Source organism: Conger conger, chromosome 13 (genome assembly GCF_963514075.1).
Source record: "Conger conger chromosome 13, fConCon1.1, whole genome shotgun sequence".
Lineage (NCBI taxonomy): Eukaryota > Metazoa > Chordata > Actinopteri > Anguilliformes > Congridae > Conger > Conger conger.
The window spans coordinates 46,858,885-46,873,691 of record NC_083772.1 but is presented as its reverse complement, the minus strand read 5'-3'; the positions used below and the strand labels follow the sequence as shown (position 1 = coordinate 46,873,691).

The window sequence follows — 14,807 nt, the reverse complement described above, 5'->3', positions numbered from 1 at the left end:
AGTGACTTGTTATCATGATTTTTCATCTTTTGATTACTAAGGTAAACAAATGAGGTGTTATATTACATATGCGCTAATTTTCATTAAATGCCATTCACTTTCTGGACTGGATGAAGTCAGAGTTGTTTTTCTTGTTTTACTTTCCTTATCTATTACAAACAAGTGTATTGTTTATACTGAACAGTAATATCAATACTTTTGTACTAGTTTTGTGACTGTCACTCTTAAACCTTGTGGAAGAACCTATGCACTTGTAAATCGCTTTGGATTAAAAGCGTCTGCTAAATGACAAAAAAGTAAATGTAAAGCATATTAAGACTGGGTGATATTGAGGTTATATACAAGTTATGTATTAATACTGCTGTGTTGCAATATTCTGTTTTCAGAAATGTAACCTAAACAGATGAAACATTGAATTGAAGTGTGTTTGCTTGTGTCCGAAACTGTTGGTGAATGTTAAACACTGTTAATATGAAATACTTGCATAATAACAGACTTCCATAATAGATCAATAATATGAATAAATACAAGGTTCGTGTCAGGCAGAAATGTATTTCATATACAGTGCTGTGACACAAAATGGATGTGGGAATAAGAACAAAAAATAAAAACTACATAATGGCTGGTGTTTGTGTATAACCATTCAAGTGATATTGATTTATTGTAACTTTCAATGTTCTGCTTGAAAATTGAGAAGTCTCCAGTATATATGATCACAATATGTACTTACGTTTGATCTTTAACCCTGTCCACTTTGCCCCCCTTAAGGGCAATTTCCACCTATTTTGTACTAGTCCTATGACAGTGTCAATATCTTAAAAACTATGTACCACACTCACATGGTTGAAGTCTGAAATGAAAGAACAGGTCTGTACCATTCAGTAATTCCAAACAGATTTAAGTCAGATCATGTACATGCAGTGTACTCAAAAGATACATTAAAATACTAACTTGAAAACGTTTTATGTTTTCATAGTCTAGACTGAATATCTCCGTTTCTAAATCAAGGACCAACCCAGAACTACTTTATATGTGTGCACAAGCTTGATGTCAACTTGTATGTGTACAAAATCTGGTAAAGATATCAACAGACATTCAAATTTTCACAAGATGTCCTCAAATGTTCCCAAAAATCTCTCCAAATGCGATAATCATATCTTTTCATGAATCACAGGAATGATCAGAAAAGCGTATTTTCCTATTAAAGCCGATTATTTGATACAAAATGTAAAGAAAATTCACGTCTTTTATTCACATATATGGGAGTATAAAGCATGCCCGAAGTGTCCACAAATTATTATTCATCCTAATGCTTTCTAACGAACCTGCATCACGTTTAAAATGGAACTTTATTTCAAAATTAGGTTAACCAGAGCCCCATTAGCCAATAGAATTACAGGTTTATCTATATCAAGTCCAAATCCTGTAATTGTCTGCTACCTCCTCACACGACATGGACAAGGGGTTGGATTTTCAGAGGCAACTAAACATAAAACAATTTACAAAAGTACAATATTGGCATACAGTACTGTGCAAAAGTTTTAGGCAGGTGTGAAAAAATGCTGTAAAATAAGAATCCTTTCAAAAATAGAAATGTTAATAGTTTATTTTTAATGTTAATAGTTATTTAACAGTTATTTAACAGTTATTATGTGTGTGTAGGGGGGTTTGTGTGTGTGAGTGTGTGTGTGTGTGTGTGTGTTATGTATGGGGGTATGTGTGTGTGTGTGTGTGTGTGTTATGTATGGGGGTATGTGTGTGTGTGTGTGTGTGTGTGTGTTATGTATTGGGGTATGTGTGTGTGTGTGTGTTATGTATGGGGGTATGTGTGTGTGTTATGTATGTGTGTGTGTGTGTGTGTGTGTGTGTGTTATGTATGGGGGTATGTGTGTGTGTGTGTTGTGTATGGGGGTATATGTGTGTGTGTTATGTATGGGGGTATGTGTGTGTGTGTGTGTGTTGTGTATGGGAGTATATGTGTGTGTGTTATGTATGGGGGTGTGTGTGTGTGTGTGTTATGTATGGGGGTATGTGTGTGTGTGTGTGTTATGTATGGGGGTATGTGTGTGTGTTATGTATGTGTGTGTGTGTGTGTGTGTGTGTGTGTTATGTATGGGGGTATGTGTGTGTGTGTGTTGTGTATGGGGGTATATGTGTGTGTGTTATGTATGGGGGTATGTGTGTGTGTGTGTGTGTGTAGGGGAGTTTGTGTGTGTGTGTGTGTGTAGGGGAGTTTGTGTGTGTGTGTGTGTAGGGGTGTTTGTGTGTGTGTGTGTGTGTATGGGGGTTTGTGTGTGTGTGTGTGTGTGTAGGGGAGTTTGTGTGTGTGTGTTATGTATGTATAGGTGTGTGTGTGTGTTGTGTATGGGGGTATGTGTGTGTGTGTGTGTGTTATGTATGGGGGTATGTGTGTGTGTTATGTATGGGGGTATGTGTGTGTGTGTGTGTAGGGGAGTTTGTGTGTGTGTGTGTGTAGGGGAGTTTGTGTGTGTGTGTGTTATGTATGGGGGCATGTGGTTCCAGTCTTGTCCTGCAGGTGGAGCCAGGAGGTGTATCCTGCACTGATTGCTAACCTGCCACACCTGCCATGGGCTGGAGTATATAAACTCCTCCCCTTCCCCCACATCGTCTCTCTCTCTTTGTCTTGGCAGCCAGCTCTGCAGCAAGAGGGCCTTCAAACTCCACCATATTGTTTTGAGCAGTTCATAGTTCCTGTGTTACAATACATTTAGTTCTTTTCAAACACTTTAACTGTGTCTGTTTCCATTATGTTATATTCCCTGAGCCAGGGTTGTAACACATGTTTTACATTAGTTACATGACCTAGCAATGAATTTATGCACAACAAGCAGTTCAAAACAACATTCTGCTAGGTATAGTCCTGGCATATACAATCAGTATGCACTTAATTGGGTATTTATTAGACTTATTTTTAGACTTAAGTCTTCTGCTGCTGTCGCTATCCACTTTGCTATCCACTTAGAGGTTTGATGCATTGTATTTTTGGAGATGCTCTTCTGCATTCTGCATACCACAGTTGTAATGTGTGGTTATTTGCATTAGTCACATTCCTGTCAGCTTTTCCTCTGACGTCTCTCATTAACAAGGCATTTCTGCCCACAGAACTGCTGCTCACTGGATGTTTTTAGTTTTTTGCACCATTCCCTGCAAACTCTAGAGACTGTTGTGCATGAAAAGATGTGATGGACAGTTTCTGAGATACTCAAACAAACCTGTCATTCCACGGTCAAAGTCACATTTTTTCACCATTCTGATGGTTGATGTGAACATTAACTGAAGCTCCTGACCTGGATCCGCATGATTTTATGCATTGTACTGCTGCCACACAATCGCATGAATAAGTAGGTGCATAGTGATAATAAAGTGCTCAGTGAGTTTGTATAGATTTCTCAAAAATGGCTGAACGGATTACAAAATAATGTTCAATGTTTGTCATGAAAAGAATGTGTTCGTTCCTGCAATTTCTGAATTGGATATTTTTGTTCTTGTATTGGAACATTTACTTTTAATGTAGAAAATGGTATCGAGGATTTTGCGGTTGTATTACTGGCAGTTGGGCACTTGTGGCTTGAGTGCTTGGACCCCTTAACTGCTGCTTGCAGCTATTATTAGGGGGTCTAATAATTCATTTCTACTGATTTTTACTTTTGAAAAATAACTTTTGCAGACTAGTCTGGGCCATTTAGCCTATCATCACCAAATTAGGCTAGAAAGAATCCTTCATTTTACATTTACATTTTTTGTCATTTGGCAGACGCTTTTAATTCAAAGCGACTTACAAGTGCATAGGTTCTACCATAAGTCAAGCATCACATCCAGAACTAGGAAAATACACATGAAATGCTGTTCTAAACATAGTCGTCAACATAGGTGCAAATTTATTTATTTATTTATTTTGGGGGGGGGGGGTTGAAACAAGGATAGGGATATCAGAAAGGAGGGGCGGGGGAAATCAGGAGGGAGGACTAAGGTAGAGTTTGAAAAGGTGGGTTTTGAGTCTGCGTCGAAATAGGGGGAGGGATTCTGCTGTCCTGACAGTGGTAGGCAAATCATTCCACCACTGAGGAACCAGAACAGAAAACAGGCGTGAACGTGCAGCTCGACCGCCAGGTCCACGTAGAGAGAGAACCATAAGGCGACCAGAGCTGGCAGACCGGAGTGGTCTAGCTGGGGAGTAGGGAGTGATCAAGGATTGTATGTAAGGTGGGGCAGTCCCCTTAGCAGCCTGAAATGCCAACACTAGGGCCTTGAAACGGATGTGTGCGGCAATAGGAAGCCAGTGGAGGCCAATGAGAAGCGGGGTGACATGAGCCGACCTGGGCTGACTGGTGATCAGGCGGGCTGCAGCATTCTGGACCAGCTGGAGGGGCTTGATGGCACACGCTAGGAGACCGGCTAGGAGGGAGTTGCAGTAATCCAGGCGGGAAATGACGAGCGCCTGGACTAGGTGGGTGGGTGGGTGGCTTTCTCCGTCAGGAGATGACCGATACGGCGTATATTATACAGAAAGAACCTGCAGGTTCTGGCAGTGGAGGATACTTGTGGAGCCGGGGTGAAGCAGTTATCAAGAGTCACCCCAAGATTCTTTTCCGTACAGGAGGAGGAAACTACAAAGTCCTCAACAGTCAGTGAGAGGTCGATTGACGGAGAGGACTTAGCAGGGATGTAGAGAAGCTCAGTTTTGGCAAGGTTGAGCTTCAGGTGGTGGGAAGTCATCCACGCAGAGATATCAGCCAAGCAGGCAGAGATCTGTGTGGTGACTTGGGTGTCGGGGGGGAAGGAAATAAAGAGTTGGGTGTCATCAGCGTAAGAATGATAAGAAAAGCCATGGGAAGAGATAACAGAACCAAGAGACATGGTGTATAGCGAGAAGAGGAGAGGTCCAAGAACTGAGCCCTGCGGGACTCCAGTTTGTAGGGGATGAGGGTCGGAGACTGAGCCCCTCCAAGTCACCTGGTAGGAGCGACCAGAGAGGTAGGAGGAAAACCAAGCGAGTGCAGACCCTGTGACACCCATCCCAGACAGCGATGAGAGCAGAATCTCATGGTTGACTGTATCGAAGGCGGCCGACAGGTCGAGGAAGATGAGGACAGAGGAGAGGGATTTGGCTTTAGCAGAGTGGAGTGGCCACTCTTGAAGCCAGACTGGTTGGGGTCATGGAGATTGTTCTGGAGAAGATAGGTGGACAGTTGGGAGCAGACCGCCCATTCCAGAGTTATTATCAAATTATCAATTATCAAAACAGTGTTGACCTCGAAACAATATATGTGTAATATTATGTGTGTGTAGGGGGGTTTGTGTGTGTGAGTGTGTGTGTGTGTGTGTTATGTATGGGGGTATGTGTGTGTGTGTGTGTTATGTATGGGGGTATGTGTGTGTGTGTGTGTGTGTGTGTTATGTATGGGGGTATGTGTGTGTGTGTGTGTTATGTATGGGGGTATGTGTGTGTGTTATGTATGTGTGTGTGTGTGTGTGTTATGTATGGGGGTATGTGTGTGTGTGTGTGTGTTATGTATGGGGGTATGTGTGTGTGTGTGTTATGTATGGGGGTATGTGTGTGTGTGTGTGTGTTATGTATGGGGGTATGTGTGTGTGTTATGTATGTGTGTGTGTGTGTGTGTGTGTTGTGTATGGGGGTATATGTGTGTGTGTTATGTATGGGGGTATGTGTGTGTGTGTGTGTGTTATGTATGGGGGTATGTGTGTGTGTGTGTGTAGGGGAGTTTGTGTGTGTGTGTGTGTAGGGGAGTTTGTGTGTGTGTGTGTGTGTAGGGGTGTTTGTGTGTGTGTGTGTGTGACCTCGAAACAATATACATTCCCCTCATAACGTATTGGAACAGCAAGGTCAATTCCTTTGTTTTTGCAATACACTGAAGACAATTGAGTTTGAGGTCAAAAGATGTACATGAGATGACAGATCCAAATTTCATCTTTTATTTCCTGGTATTTTTATCAAGATTTGTTTAACAACTTTAAAAATATCACCTTTTGTATCCCCCACCTTTTGTATCACCCAATTTTTAGGTCATAAATTGATCAGGGCCATTTCACAAGCATTGCAGATAGCTTGTATAACCACTTGGAATGTCCTGAAAATGAAAGAAACCACTGGTGTACTGAGCAACAGATTTCAAACAGGTCAACCAAGGGAAGAAAATGACAGAAACATCAGTCAGTGACATCACATTTTACAATTTTTTAATGATTTTTTAATTTAATTTTGTTTTTAAATATATACCTGCATTCTACCATTTAAAAACATTTCCTCACTTTAATTTCTACACATTCCTTACTTTCAGATTTCATATTCAGCATGGAAGTTCTACTGAAACATCTGAATCAACAGATCCATTACTATGGTAGTGGAACACAAAAATGACCCATTATCTGTCAAAGCACATTTCTATTTGATGTGATACAACACTGAAAATAAGGAATACAAAGAGTGAGTGAACTGAACTCAAGCTGCCTTCATTTAAAGGACAACCCCAGAGGAACAATTTTCACAGGGGAAGTTGCGGTGAATGCATCTTATAGCCGATGCACCAGTCAGTTGTCAAGGTTGCAAAATGGCCAGTGCGTGAGGAAATCCTAGTTAGAGGAATCTGGACACAATTTAAATCTGCTGCGTGGGAGCATTATCAACTTTACAAGGTTAAAGATGGGAAAAAGTGGTGGTGGATAAAATTGTGTGTGTGTGTTTGTGTTATGTATGGGGGTATGTGTGTGTGTTATGTATGTGTGTGTGTGTGTGTGTGTGTGTTATGTATGGGGGTATGTGTGTGTGTGTGTGTTATGTATGGGGGTATGTGTGTGTGTGTGTGTTATGTATGGGGGTATGTGTGTGTGTGTGTGTGTTATGTATGGGGGTATGTGTGTGTGTTATGTATGTGTGTGTGTGTGTGTGTGTGTGTTGTGTATGGGGGTATATGTGTGTGTGTGTGTAGGGGAGTTTGTGTGTGTGTGTGTGTGTGTGTGTAGGGGTGTTTGTGTGTGTGTGTGTGTGTGTGACCTCGAAACAATATACATTCCCCTCATAACGTATTGGAACAGCAAGGTCAATTCCTTTGTTTTTGCAATACACTGAAGACAATTGAGTTTGAGGTCAAAAGATGTACATGAGATGACAGATCCAAATTTCATCTTTTATTTCCTGGTATTTTTATCAAGATTTGTTTAACAACTTTAAAAATATCACCTTTTGTATCCCCCACCTTTTGTATCACCCAATTTTTAGGTCATAAATTGATCAGGGCCATTTCACAAGCATTGCAGATAGCTTGTATAACCACTTGGAATGTCCTGAAAATGAAAGAAACCACTGGTGCACTGAGCAACAGATTTCAAACAGGTCAACCAAGGGAAGGAAATGACAGAAACATCAGTCAGTGACATCACAAACAATCTTCACAGGGCAGGGATGAAGGTATCTCAATCAACCTTTTGAAGAAGATTCAGAGAGAAGCAATATAGAGGCTATACCACAAGATGCAAATCGCCCATCAGATTTGCAAAGAAGTACAGAGATGAGCCACAAAAGTTCTGGAACAAAGTTTCATGGACTGATAAAACCAAGACCAACCTCTACCAAAGTGATGGAAAGGTCGAATGTGGAGAAAGAAGGGATCTACTCATGGTCCAAAACATACAAGCTCACGTCTGAAGCATGGTGGAGGAAGTGTCATGGCTTGGGCTTGCATGGCTGCTTCTGGAGTGGACTCACTAATCTTTTTGATAATGTAACTCATGATGGTAGCAGCAGGATTAATTCTACAAAAACAGTCAATAATCAGACCTCAACCCAACTGAGCATGTACGAGGAGACTGAAGGGAACCCCCCCCCCGCCCCCAAACAAACAAACAAACAAACAAACAAACAAACAACACCTGAAACATGCTGGTCTGATGCAAGCAAGGGATATGCTACCAAATATTAAGTGTTATTTACTTACTTTTCTTAAATACTCTCTGTTCCAATAGTTTTGCTCACCTAAAAATGGGTTTGTACACTACATCCCTGTGAAAGACCCTACCATTGATTTCAAGGAAGATATTATATATTTCAAAAACATTGCCTTTTTGGATACTAAGGACTGACAATTCAAAAGTGGAACTTTTTTAAAGATTCAGGACAGATTATGTGTGGCATAACACAGAATTTCACAGTAAGAACATCATAGCAAAAGCCAAACATGGTGATGTTAGTGTGATGGTGTGGGGATGATTTGCTGCCAATAGATCAGAACAATTTCAACATCATGATTGAAGGAACTATGAATCATCTGACCATTAATGATTGCGAATCTTCCAGTCACAATTACAAGGGAAAACTCAAGATGCTTGGTTTTATTTATTGTGCTCAGTTTTTCAGATATCTTTCAGGAGAACTAGCGCTGTACTACAGGAAAACTAGCGCTGTACTATGGGAGAACTTGCACTGTACTACAGGAGAACTAGCACTGTACTACTGGAGAACTAGCACTGTACTATGTGGAGAACTAGCGCTGTACTATAGGAGAACTAGTGCTGTACTACAGGAGAACTAGCGCTGTGCTACAGGAGAACTAGCACTGTACTACAGGTGAGCTAGTGTACTGCTGTAGTACTTCTGTGAACATTAGTTATTGTGGAGAAACGTTGCCCCTTTTCTTCTCATATTAGATGTAACATACATATATTGCTGCTTGTGTTTCCAATGGTGTGATTGTCATGCATTATCATGTCAGTGAGTCACATGACTCATTTTGTGACTCCTTAACGTAACATTATTTAGTTTTCCAGCATTCCATATATTTTCTGAATATTTTATCTCTCATTTCACTGTGTATCAGGGCACGGGTTCAAGTGCATAGTGTAACTTCTTCACATTCAGCCCCATCACTGAGTCTCAAGCACCACTGTCATTGTAAATGAAGCCAAGCAATACGTTTATGCAACACAATCACATACTTACTTTTTATAGTGTAAGAATTCAAAAGATGGCTCATGAATCTGGTAACCATTGCAAGAGTTCTATTTAAATACAATGCACTTCGTCATAAACAAACCAGGCTATTTTTTATTATTTGTCCGCAGCATGGAGTTCAAAAATCTCTAAAATAAGCAAAAGAAAATGTTTAGCAAGCTTTTAACAGCATAATTTTTACACAACACAAACAAATACATTGCTGTTCGCTGCCGTAGATATTTCTGTTCCATCTTGTTTGAGCAAGAGATAACCCTGGATACTCAAGACAAGAGATAACCCTGGACTAGAACAATTCTCCCTTTCACAAACTCACAGATTTTTCCACATTCCTTTGAAATACTCATCTATAATGAAAAACCTGAAAAATACAAAGCAAGGAATTAATTTGGTAACATTCAAGTGAGACCAAGGCTTAATTATTTATCCATAGAATAGACATATGCAATGTTTAATTATGGATCAATAAACATTTTTGTTTTCAGATTTAATATAAGTACAGAAAGTAGCTCAAATAAATGGTACTCAACAATTGCGTTTATATTACAACAGTAAGTGAAAATATATCCAGCATCTACTTGTAGTTTTGCCATTCTAACACCAGAGGGAGCCTGAAACCGTAAAAACTTGAAGTTCAATGGCGCAGGTTGAAATGGAGTACTTTGAGAAGAGTGCAAAAATATTTTGTGTTGAATAGATTTTTGTATTATTCCTGTAATACTGTTGTTTTAGTGATTATTGAGTTTAAAAGTAGTCGACAAATGCATATTATATATTTATATAATATGTATAACCGAAGCTTGCCGTTTTTACTAGGCGTTATTTATTTAGCCTTTGCCAATACCGATGCTTAGTAGTGGAATGTAGGCCTGTGTATTTATTTCCCGAGGGACAGGACATTCTCTTCTAACGCCTGCGGCTCAGAAACTCTTTTTTTTTCTCTTTTTTTTTAAACTATTTAACATTTTTGAAAGGTAAGGCGGACATATAGCCTGTGGGTCCCGCTGCATAGTAACGTCACAGTAACGATTTTTTGCAAAAGAGCTGCTGGGAGCAAAATGGTGTCAACGTTTGAAAGTCAGGAATTTCATTACATGTGGCGCACAGCGAGTGGCAAGCTACAACTGAACACGTCCTCACTGTACAATTATTTGAGCTACTTATTTAACTTTATATTGAACGCCCTTGTGCAGGTAATTCACCTGCATTTAAAACCCACCTCACTTATGTAGAATTCCAGAAAGTATCTATTATTTAGACTAGTCTATATGTAGCCTACGCACATGAATGGTTGTTATCGCAGAAATTGATTTGTTTTGACTTTCCAACACTGGTAAACACTTGCTCCAAGACAGTCTCAATAAATTCATTAAATTATCACCTGTATGATTATCGACTCAAGTCTCAAACACTATCACATCAATCATGCTTGATGGCAAGATAGTTTCGTTCAACTTATCATAAAGACAGTGCAGGTTATTTGCATAAGCGACACCTCGTCGCTACCGATCGGCACAGCACTCAGTTATAGAACAGCGGCCGGGAGTGGGTGATCAAGAACTATTCGAAACAAGGAGAATTGATTAACAACACAATATAGACCGTTTCCCGGTTTGGAAACTGGAACCATCAATTTGACCAACAGGTGAGTTAATGTGATCACCTTTGTCCAGACCCATATTCCTGTCACAGCTCTACTCTAGATTAAATATTGTGTTGTTTTAACCCCCTAGGTATCGCCCCTTTTCTTAAGACAAGTTTAACAATTACATACCCAAAATAAAATGGTTACTATTCTACAGGCATAATCCTGGTCTCTTCTGAAAGATAACCCTTCGGGGTTTGTTTTTCAAGAGTCAGAATTACTCCAAATATTACTGAAACAAAGTTACAGAAGTGAAAGGGGAAGCCTTTTTTCTCACTGAAAATGTTCAGTTTTTAACTGGATACAGATTGTTGTAGCTGTGGCTGGTGCACTGCAAAACACCATGGAAACAACACTGGAAAAATCCCCTTTCAAATGTGAGGACAATCACTAAAAATGAGCATTCTGCATTGTTTTTTCTAATTGATGTCTTTCCAAAAAGGACATTTGGAGACTCCAAAAGGACACATGGAAACTAAATTATATAATGGTTCTTATGAGGTGTAAAATACTGCATTTTGCTGACTAAACTATACAACACTTTTATTTTGTTTGCACTTCCCCCCGCCTGTCACCCTCCCCTACCCCTCTGTCTCAGCCTCTCCTCAGACACCAACAGGTCTCAAACTCCCTCTGCTTGTGCTCTCCTCAGACACCAACAGGTCTCAGCCTCCCTCTCCTTGCAGCTCTCCTCAGACATGGATCTCCTCAGACACCAACAGGTCTCAAACTCCCTCTGCTTGTGCTCTCCTCAGACACCAACAGGTCTCAAACTCCCTCTCCTTGTGCTCTCCTCAGACACCAACAGGTCTCAAACTCCCTCTCCTTGTGCTCTCCTCAGACACCAACAGGTCTCAAACTCCCTCTCCTTGTGCTCTCCTCAGACACCAACAGGTCTCAAACTCCCTCTCCTTGTGCTCTCCTCAGACACCAACAGGTCTCAAACTCCCTCTCCTTGTGCTCTCCTCAGACACCAACAGGTCTCAAACTCCCTCTCCTTGTGCGCTCCTCAGACATGGATCTCCTCAGACACCAACAGGTCAAGAAGATCATAAAAATTAAGTGCAATGATCACAATAATCCCCTAAGTGTCCTAATATGTTGTCAAATACCCAATGCCCATCAATAAGTCAAACACATTCCATAATATCACATGCTATTTATTATTCAAAAGCATGCTGGCTGAATAATAATAAAATATTTTGAGAATGTATTTAGATGCTCATTGATAGCTACTGTTACAAAAAATGCTGTGTTGTTTTATGCAAGTCTAACAAATCATACACCATTAGAAACGTGATGTCATCAGCTTGCTGCCTTCGACACTGTGGATCACTCCATCCTCCTGTCTGCCCTGTCAGCAACGGGCATCTGTGGCACAGCCCTGGACTGGATTGAGTCCTACCTCTCTGGTCGCTCCTTCCAGGTTGCCTGGGCTGGTTCGGTATCGACACCTCGGCCCCTCGCCACAGGAGTTCCCCAGGGCTCAGTCCTTGGCCCGCTTCTTTTTTCTCTCTACACTCGCTCCCTTGGCCCTGTGATCACTGCACATGGGCTATCCTACCACTGCTATGCGGACGATACCCAACTCTTCGTCTCGTTCCCGCCGTCTGATACGCAGGTTTCAGCCCGTATCTCTGCTTGCCTGAGGGACATCCAGAGCTGGATGGACAACCACCATCTAAAGCTCAACCCAGGTAAAACTGAAATGATATTCATCCCTGCTAATACCTCTCCCCATCTGGATCTCTCCATTTCCCTCGGGGATACCACACTCACGCCGTCACCCAGTGCAAGGAACCTCGGCGTGGTGATGGACAGCAGACTGTCCCTTTCCGAGAACATTGCGGCGGTGACCCGGTCTTGCAGGTTCTTCCTATACAACATACGGAGAATCCGCCCCTTTCTCACCCCCTACTCGACCCAGCTCCTGGTCCAAGCGATGGTTCTGTCCCGCCTGGACTACTGCAATTCCCTCTTGGCTGGCCTCCCAGCGTCTGCCATCAGACCCCTCCAACTCATCCAGAATGCAGCAGCTCGTCTGGTCTTCAACCTTCCCAAATACTCACACGTCACCCCCCTGCTTACTTCCCTCCACTGGCTGCCTGTCATGGCTCGCATCAAATTCAAAACATTGGTGCTAGCCTTCCAAGCAGTTAAAGGGTCTTCCCCAGCTTATCTGCAAAAAATCATCAGACCCTACACCCCTGCCAGACCTCTTCGTTCAGCCTCCACAGGCCGCTTGGCACCTCCCCCTCTCAGAACCTCCACCTCACGCTCACGACTACTGTCTGTTCTGGCTCCACGGTGGTGGAACGAACTCCCCGTTGAGGTCAGAACTATAGAATCCCTCCCCACCTTCAAGCGCAAGCTGAAGACACACCTCTTCAAACAGCACCTCTCCCCATCCCTCCCTACCTCCCTGTGAACCTTAATTGTTGTCTCTGTGACTTGTGTATCAGTATTTTAGTTGGCTAGGTAAGCAGTGTTCGGATAGTTAACTTTGGTGACTTTTGCTCTTTGTTTGTTTGTTCAAAAAAAAAAAAAAAAAAAAAAAATGGCCCTTGTCCTTATCTTTGTTGTACAGGTAGCAGTTGAAATTGTACTTACCTCTAGGGTCTTTCAGCGAACTTATCCCTGGTTATGGGTATGCACTTTGTTGTACGTCGCTCTGGATAAGAGCGTCTGCCAAATGCCAATAATGTAATGTAATGTAATCAGCTAAAATGCTTTTTAATCGCCACTTTTATAACAGTCCCGTAGTCAGGTCTTCCATGAGTTGTACTGAATTTTCTTACACACGGATGGGGGTAACGCATTTTCTCTGCTACTATGTTACCGATACATTACATTAATACATTACATTACATGACATTCATACATTACATTAATACATTACATTACATTAATGGCATTTGGCAGACGCTCTTATCCAGAGCGACGTACAGCAAAGTGCATACCCATAACCAGGGATAAGTGCGCTGAGAGACCCTAGAGGGAAGTACAATTTCAACTGCTACCTGTACAACAAAGATAAGGACCAGGGCCTATTTGAATTCTTTTTTTTCTTCTTTTTTTTTAAACAAACAAATAAACAAACAAACAAACAAACAACAAAGCAAAAGTGACCAAACTTAACTAGCCAAACACTGCTTACCTAGCCAAACTAAGAATACCGATACTGATCAGAGACACTCGTACCTGGGCTCATTGTATTCAAGAGAGCCTGTACAAAACTTAGATTATAGCATTTCTATGTACAAGTGCTTTTGTAGATTATATCAACGTTTCTCTGAGTTAGCACATTTTTCAAATTAGAAACCATTATGCATTTCGTCTGCTGGACACTTGTCATGAAAAGGACACTTGCATTACCTTATTTCTTATAGTATGCGGTCTCCTAAAATGCAGAGATGGTGAGGACCCACCACACTTGTTTTACCACCCACATGTTACAAAATAAGGAACTGTTGTCGATAAAGCAATGGCATCTTAAAATAGGTTATACAGGTAGAACCATGAGTTTTACCGCTTTCAAATGGTATATCCTGTTACCATATCGATTGAAAATTGCACCCTGAAAAAAATGTATGAATGCAAAAAAAACCTAATGAAGGGGTTCAGCACAAAAACTATTTAGATTTTTACACAAGGGGATAGTTAATTAATTCTGATTGAAAATCCTGTTTAAATGCCTGTGCAATGGAAGAGAAAATCAGACAGGGGTGTCTCTGTTGAATACATGGCTGACTTATTCACTCACATGAATGCGTGATCATACACACACTTTTTCAATATATTGTTTTGGAAATAGATTTAAATAGTAAAAATAATTATTTTATTTGAAAAAAAATTTAATATAATTATAAAAAAGACAGTTGTATACAAATATTTGGGCACCCATGGTCAAAAAGCTTTTTACAATTAATATCTTGGTGAACAGAAGCAAACCTGAACTGTAAATGTTACAGAGTAAAACACGAGACCTTTCTGCTAATTGCTTTTTATTTTCATTTTTACTGTTTATTAATGATAAAAAAGGAAAAGGGCCCTGAGCAAAAGTTTAGTTTTTTTCTTTGTTACTTTAAAAAAAGATGATTAGTAAGGCCCAGACCCAGGTGATTTACTTGTTAGGGCTTTATGGTAAATGGTTGGAATTTATCCAAAGCACTGTAC

General features: G+C 40.9%; 1 pseudogene; it reads left to right on the top strand.

Moving 5' to 3' along the window:
* LOC133107602 (uncharacterized) overlaps positions 1–14,807 on the top strand; it is a 980,437-nt pseudogene that overhangs the window by 642,297 nt on the left and 323,333 nt on the right.